At 38.4% G+C, this 8,281-nt stretch overlaps 1 pseudogene; it reads left to right on the plus strand.

Annotated features, from left to right (window-relative positions):
- Nucleotides 1-2,311: 2,311 nt before the first annotated feature.
- On the plus strand, nt 2,312-3,280 carry LOC140632008 (protein AMN1 homolog pseudogene; annotated as a pseudogene).
- The last annotated feature ends 5,001 nt before the right edge of the window (nt 3,281-8,281 follow it).

Raw genomic sequence — 8,281 nt, forward strand, 5'->3', positions numbered from 1 at the left:
TATCTTGAAATCTGGAATTGTGATACCACTAATTTTGTTCTTCTTTCTCAAGATGGCTTTGGCTGTTTGGGTTCTTTTGTGGTTCCATATAAATTTTAGGATTATTCACTCTAGTTCTGTTAAAAAAAAATACTATTGGTATTTTGATAGGAATTACATTGAATATGTAGACTGCTCTGAGTAGTATGAACATTTTAATAATAATACTTGTAATCCGTGAGCATGGGATTTCTTTCCATTTGTTTGTATCATCTTTAATTTCTTTCATCAATGTTTCATGGCCACAGGGAGCCATAAAATGAAAACATTCAATTTTTAGGAAGTAGAGGACTTTTGCCTCTTTAGTTAAGTTTACTTTTTAGGTATTTTATTCTTTCTGGTGCAATTGTAAGTAGAAATATTTTCTTAATTTCTCTCTGGAAGTTCATTAATGTATAGAAACCTGTTTCTAGGTATAAGCTTTAAATACTGTAAATTTACTGAATTTAAGTTTTTGGGTGGAGTCTTTAGCGTTTTTTATAAATAGTATCATGTCATGTACAAATAGTGAGTTTACTTTCTTCCTTACCAATTAGAATACCTGTTATTTTTCTTGGCTTATTGCTGTGACTAGGACTCCCAGTACTATGTTGAATAAAACTAGTGGGACTGGACACCCTTGTCTTATTCCTAATCTTAGAGGAAAAGGTCTGATTTTCACCATGAGTATGATGTTAACTGTGGGTTTTTCATAGATAGCCTTTATTATGTTGAGGTATATTCCTTCTGAAGCTACTTTGTTGGGAGTTTTTATCATGAATTAATGTTAGATCTTGTCAAATGCTTTACCTGCATCTATTGAGATGATCATAATTTTTCTTCGTTTTGTAATGTGGTGTGATTTGATTGATTTGCAAATATTGAACCATCCTTGCATCCCTGGAATAAATCCCACTTGATATGGTGAATGATCCTTTCTCTTCTAGATTTATTTGAGAGAGAGAGGGATGCCTGGGTAGCTCAGCAGTTAAGTGCATGCCTTCAGCCCAGGGCATGCTCCTGGAGTCCTGGGATTGAGTACTGCATCAGACTCCTTGTATAGAGCTTGCTTCGTTCTCTGCCTATGTCTCTGCCTCTCTCCCTCTCTCATGAATAAATAAATAAAATCTTTAAAAAGAGAGAGAGAATATGCAAGGGGAAGGACAGCAGGAGAGGGAGAGACAGAATCTCAGACTCCCCACTGAGCACAGAGCCCAACACAGGGCTTAATCTCATGACCCTGAGATCATGACCTGAGCCCAAATCAAGTCAGATGCTTAACTGACTGAATCACCCAGGCATCCTGGTGAATGATCCTTTTAACGTATTGTTTATAATTGTGGTTTGCTAATATTTTGTTGAGGATGTTTGCGTCTATGTTCATCAGAGATATTGGCCTATAATTTTCTACTTTATGTAGTGACTTTTCTTTTGTTATCAGGGTAATGCTGGCCTTGTAGAATGTATTTGGAAGCTTTCCTTCCTTTTTTTTGGAATGTTTTGAGAATAGGTGTTAACTCTTCATTAATGGTCTGCTAGAATTCACCTGTCAATCCACGTAGTCCTGGACTTTTTGGTTGTTAGAGGAGTTTTTTGATTACTAATTCCAATTTTGTTACTTATAATTGGTCTGGTTTGATTTCCTTTTTCTTCCTACTTCAGTTCAGGAAGATTGTATGTTTCTTTTTTTTTTTAATTTTTATTTATTTATAATAGTCACAGAGAGAGAGAGAGAGGCAGAGACACAAGCAGAGGGAGAAGCAGGCTCCATGCACTGGGAGCCCAATGTGGGATTCGATCCCGGGTCTCCAGGATCGCGCCTTGGGCCAAAGGCAGGCACCAAACCGCTGCACCACCCAGGGATCCCAGATTGTATGTTTCTAAAAATTTATCCATTTCTTCTAGATTGTACAATTTGTTGGCATGGTTTTTGTAGTAGTCTCTTATAATCCTTTGTATTTCTGTGGTGTTGGGTTGTTCTCTTTGATTTCTGATTTCATTTATTTGGGTCATCTCTTTTTCTGAATGAGTCAGGCCAAAGGTTTATCAATTTTGTTTCAAAGAATCAGCTGTTGATTTCATTGATCTTTCCCCTTTGTTGGGGTCCCCATTTTATTTATTTCCACTCTGATCTTTATTATTTCCCTTCTTGACTTTGGGCTTTGTTCTCTTTTTTTCTAGTCCTTTTAGGTGTGAGGTTAGGTTGCATATTTGAGATTTTTTTGTTTCTTTAGGTATGCCTCTATTGCTATAAATTTCCCTTAAAACTCTTTTCACTGGGAGTTGACGGACAGTCTCTGGCTGCTTTGGGGCAGCCTGGGGACCGCGGAAGAGGCTCCCCGGGGCGGCCGCAATGCCTAGCTCGCGGCAGGTCAGTCAGCTCCTGGATCTATGCCTGTGGTGCTTCATGAAGAATATTTCCAGATATATCACAGACATTAAGCCTTTGCCTCCCAACATAAAAGATAGACTGATTAAAATAATGAGTACCCAGGGGCAGATAACAGATTCAAATATAAGTGTGATTTTACATCCTGAAGTCCAAACACTAGATCTAAGAAGCTGTGACATTTCAGATACTGCTCTCCTACACCTGTGCAACTGCAGAAAATTAAAGAAATTAAATATAAGTTCCTCAAAAGAAAACAGAATTTCCATAACTTCAAAAGGAATAAAAGCTGTGGCTTCCTCTTGTTCATACGTCCATGAAGCTTCTTTGAAAAGATGTTGCAATCTTACTGACGAAGGAGTCCTTGCTCTTGCACTCAACTGCCGGCTGTTAAAGATCATTGATTTAGGTGGCTGTTTAGGAATTACTGATGTGTCCTTACATGCATTGGGAGAAAACTGCCCATTTTTGCAGTGTGTTGATTTTTCAGCTACTCAGGTATCTGATGATGGTGTAGTTGCTCTTGTTAATGGACCTTGTGCCAAGAAATTAGAGGAGATTCATATGGGACTTTGTGTAAATCTGATGAGGCTGTAGAAGCTGTCCTTACTTGCTGTCCTCAGATACGTATATTACTCTCCCATGGATGCCCCCTAATAACAGATCATTCACGAGAAGTCCTGGAGCAATTAGTAGGCCCAAACAAACTAAAGCAAGTGATGTGGACTGTTTATTGATGCTTATTGAAGCTTATCAAAGCAATGATCTTCATACTACATTCCCAGGAAACAATGGTTTTAAGAGATTGGCTTTCCAATAATGTGGTTTTTGCTTTGAAGTTAACAGACTCTTAAACATTTTAATAGTGCATTATCCTGTTTGTTTGCGGAGTCATTGTTTTTGACGTGGTAAGCCAGGCATGCCCTCTAATGTAGGGGGGGGTGGGGTGGGCAGGGACTATTGTGTTTGTTCCTTAAATAACAAACTTAAATTACCAGTTTTCCTTGAAGATTTCCTTCTCTTACCTACATATTTGAGCTGTTGCAAGAGAAATTTACCATTATGAATAAATAACCATTAGGCAAATTCTAAGTATCTCTAAAAGCATAATTATCTTCCTTGCTATTTTCTGGCCCCTACCTTCCATAAGCATTTAAATGCTCATTGGCCAAAAGCAAAGCTGAACATCAGGCCCGTAAATCCTCACAGAATTTATTATTTCAATTAAAAAATAATAATAGAATAAAATATAATAGTTTAATGTCATAAACCCACATCATCCACCTTAACCATTCAGCCTATAAATATTACTGAGGCCTTTGCCCAGACACTTATTTGATTTCTATGGCTACTTTTCCCAAATAGTTGCTATTCATCTATGAAATTTCTTCCTTAAATACTGCATTCAGGAACATGTAAGAATGAGTAAATACAAAATATCATTGGACAGCCCAGGTGGCTAAACGGTTTGGCGCCACCTTTAGCCCAGGGCATGATCCTGGAGACCCAGGATTGAGTCCCACATTGGGTTCCCTTCATGGAACCTGCTTTTCCCTCTGCCTGTGTCTCTGCCTCTCTGTCTCTCTCATGAATAAATAACATTAAAAAAAAAAAATACATGGGGCAGCCCTAGTGGCTCAGTGGTTTAGCGCCACCTTTGGCCCAGGGCCTGATCCTGGAGACCAGGGATGGAGTCCCACATTGGGCTCCCTGCATGGAGCCTGCTTCTCCCTCTGCCCGTGTCTCTGTCCCCCCCCCCCACCTCTGTCATGAATAAATGAATAAAATCTTTAAAAAAAATTCTTTTCACTGTGTCTCAGACTTTGGACCATTATGTTTTCATTTTCATTTGTCTTCATGTATTTTCCTATTTCTTCTTTGATTTCTTGGTTCACCTATTCATTGTTTAGTAGCATGTTATTTAACCTTCATGTATCTATTTTTTTCTAATTTCTTCTTGTGATTGATTTCTAGTTTAATAAATACCACCATTGTCAGAAAAGATGCATTTGACTTCAATCTTCTTAAATGTCTCAAGATTTGTGACCCAAAATGTGCTCTATCCTAGAGAATGTTCCATGTGCACTTGAATGTGTGTTCTATTGTTTTTGGATGAAATGTTCTTTATATATCTGTAAAGTCCATTTGGTCTAATGTCATTCAGTGACACTATTTCCTTATTGGTTTTCTGCCTGGATGACCTATCCATTGATATAAAGTGGTGTGTTAAAGTCTACTATTATTGTATTACTGTCAATTTTTCCCTTTAGGTCTATTAATATTTGCTGTATATACTTAGGTGCTCCAATGTTGGGTGTATAGAGATTTACAATTGTTATATCCTTTTGTTGGATTGGTCTCTTTAGCATTAATGGCCTTGTCTTTTGCTATAATCTTCATTTTAAAGTCTGTTTTGTCTGATAAAAGTATTGCTACCCTGGCTTTTTTCCCCCCTTATGTTTGCATGGAGTAACCTTTTCCATCCTTTCACTTTTGGTCTGCATGTGTCGTCTTAAGTGAGTCTCATGTAGGCAGCATAAGACAGTTCTTGTTTTTGTTTTTTTAACTCATTCTATAACCCTATATGTTTTGATTGAAGCATTTAGACCATTTACATTTAAAGTGATTGTTGATAGGTATGTACTTACTGCCATTTTAATTGTTTTTCTGGTTGGTTTTGTAGTTCTTGTTCCTTTCTTCTCTTACTCTGTGACTGATGACTTTTAGTGTTGTTTGGCTTTCTTTCTCTGTATTTTTTGAGTATCTGTTACAGGTTTTGGGTTTGTGGCTATCATGACATTCATATACAATATTTTAAGTATATATGTATGTATTAAGTTGATGGTTAAGTTTGAACACATTCTAAAAGAACTTTTTTACCACCCCCCATCATGTGTTCTGTGTATGGTATCATATTTTACATCCTTTTATTCAGAATTTTCTTTTAATTATAGCCTTTTACATGTAAAGAAAGGCCTTTTAACATTTCTTGTAAGGCTGGCTTAATAATAATTAACTTTCATCTGGGAAACCATTTCTCCATCAATTCTGAATAATAATCTCACAGATAGTCTTGTTGCAGGTTTTTTTCCTTTCAGCACCTTCAATGTATCATTCCACTTCCTTCTAGTCTACAAAGTTTCTGCTGAAAAATCAGCTGATAATCTTATGGAGTTTCCCATTGTACCTATTTTGTTCTCTCTTGCTGTTTTTCAAATTCTCTTTAATCATTAACATTTTAATTATGTGTTGTGGTATAGACTACCTGAGTTCATCTCGGCTTCCTGAACCTAGATGTGTTCCCTTCCCCAGGTAATAGAAGCCTTCTGTCCCCAACTCTCTTCTTCTGGGACCGCTATAATGTGAATGTTTGCCTGCTCTTGTCCAAGAGATCTCTTAACATAGCCTCATTTTTAAAAATTCTTTTTTGGGAGCACCTGGGTGGCTCAACCAGTTAGGCATCATACTCTCGATCTCAGCTCAGATCTTGATCTCAGGGTTATGAGTTCAAGCCCCATGTTGGGCTCCACAATAGGCATGGAACCTACTTAATAAAATAAAAATTCTTCTCTTTTGCTGTTCATCTTGATTGCTTTATATTACCATCTTTCAGATTACTGATCCATTCTTCAGTATTTGCTAATCTGTTGATTCCCTTTAGGGTATTTTTTTGTTATTGTATTCTTCAACTCTGATTGGTTCTTTTTATATTTTCTTTTTTTTTTTTTTTTGGTTCTTTTTATATTTTCTTTGTTCAAGTTCTCACAGAGCTCTTCCACCATTCTCTCCAGTACACTGAGCATCTTTATGATCATTATTTTAAACTTATCAGGCATATTGCTTATCTCCATCTCATTTAGTTCTCTCTCAAAGGTTTTGTCTTAACTCACTTGGAACATACTTTTCTGTCTCCCCATTTTGCTTGACTTTGTGTTTATTTCATGAATTTTGTGGGACAGCTACTTCTAAACTCAAAGGAATGGTCTCATGTATGGCCATCCTGTGTAGACTGTGTATACCTGGTGATTTTGATTTGCTTGCTGGAGCTGTCTGGCATAGGCTGGGGTGCTGGGGCGCTGGGGCTGTCCTTTTGGGATAGCCAGAGCTGAAATGGGCATAGCCTGGGGTGGTTCCTGTGCTCTCTGTGCAGAGGGTACCATGGCAGGCTAACTGAAGCTGAAGTGGGTATGAACTAGGGTCCCTGGGATCTCTGCAGAGGGTACCCTGGTGAGGCACAAGCTGGGGAATCTGGAGCCAAGGCTGGGTGTGAGATGGGGGGTTCTGGGGCACTCCACACAGGGTATGCCCTGGCAGGTAAAAGTAGCTGAAGTAGGCATGTGCTGGCATGGTCCGGGGGCTCTTGGTGCAGAGAACACCCTGGCAGGACAGCTGAAACTCAAGTGGGTGTAAGCTGGGGTGTCTTGGGGTACTCAGTGCAAGGGATGCCCTTATGGAGCAGTTTGAGCTGAGGGAGGGTGTGGGCCAATGAATCCTGGAGCACTCCACACCGGGGTGGTGCCTTGGTGGAGTGGCTGGAACCAAGGCAGGCACTGGCTAGGGGTTTCTGGAGTGCTGTGCCACGAGTGTACTGGCAAGTCCTCTGGAGCCAAAGTGGTAGAGGTTTGGAGTGTTTTGGGGTGCTATGGGCCTCTGTCACCTTACTGAGATGGTTGGTGCTATAGTGAGCACTAAGAGTATCCTGGTGTGTGCCCCATCCTGGCTCCAGCTGAGGCTGCCTTGGTGGGATGACTGGGGCTGGTGTGGACTCGAGGCATGCTAGGGTTGCCTGACTCTGTTCTCATCCATGCTATCAAAGTGAAGGGAGACATAACCGTGGCACTTACTAGCCCCTCCAACCCAGAGAGTTCTAACAGCTCCCTATCCTTTGGCAGAGTTCCTTTCTATTCTATTTTCTCTTTTAAACCAGTTTTTTTCTGTGCCCCAAGGCATCCAGGGCTGGTAAGTAGCCCTCATTTATTTTAATGTTCACCTTTAGAAAAAAAAAAAAAAAAAAAAAAGATTGCAATGACCACTGGGCTCAAAGCTTTTGACAGGATTTTGTTTTTCCTCCTTTTCATTTGGAATGAAAAATAGTTGGTAATGAAACTTGGGAACGTCCTGTAAGATATAATACTGAAAAGAGTTTACTGATCCCCATGGAGAGTTTGGGTTGAATATAATGAGGAAATTTGTAAGAATGTCATTTCCTTCTGAAATATATATTATTTTTATTCTACTTGCTATAACACGTAAGGTAATAAAGGTTAGTTTCCATTCACTGAACCACCATTTTATTTCTATCCCCTCACATTTACATTGCTTCTAACAGGATTTTTTTTTAAATCCTCTATGGTCACAAAATTTAAGTAAAGTACTGAAGCTTATTTTCAATATTTTTTACCAAAATAGTTTGGGTGAAACAAAGGGTATTTGGGAGAAAGGAATTTCACTGATTTTTTTTTTTAAGTTGGTAAAAGTAATAATACTTTCTTACCCAAATTAAATATTTTAAGAGTGCATAAAAGATAAAGAGCCCTTGTATAAACTTAGTATACTTCATTAGGGTCACAGCTTTATATTACGCCATATTTTTGAAAAAGAGAAAGCTTAAGTACCATTATTGTAATAGCTCCATAACCATAGTAAAGTTGTAGTTCCTTTAGAAGGAAACCTATTTTGAATAAATATCTGAAAGTTCAGAGAGCCTAAATTTTCTACTGTAAGAGTGTGCCATTAGAGTGAATGAATACCAAGGGGATAAACCTAAGTCCTATGCATCAAAAAAAAAAAAATAGTAACATCAATAGAATCATCTGTGTCACTATAGCATGCATTCACATTCAAATATGAAAAATACCACACAGAAAACAGAAA

This window comes from Canis lupus, chromosome 4, assembly GCF_048164855.1.
Source record: "Canis lupus baileyi chromosome 4, mCanLup2.hap1, whole genome shotgun sequence".
Taxonomy (NCBI): domain Eukaryota; kingdom Metazoa; phylum Chordata; class Mammalia; order Carnivora; family Canidae; genus Canis; species Canis lupus.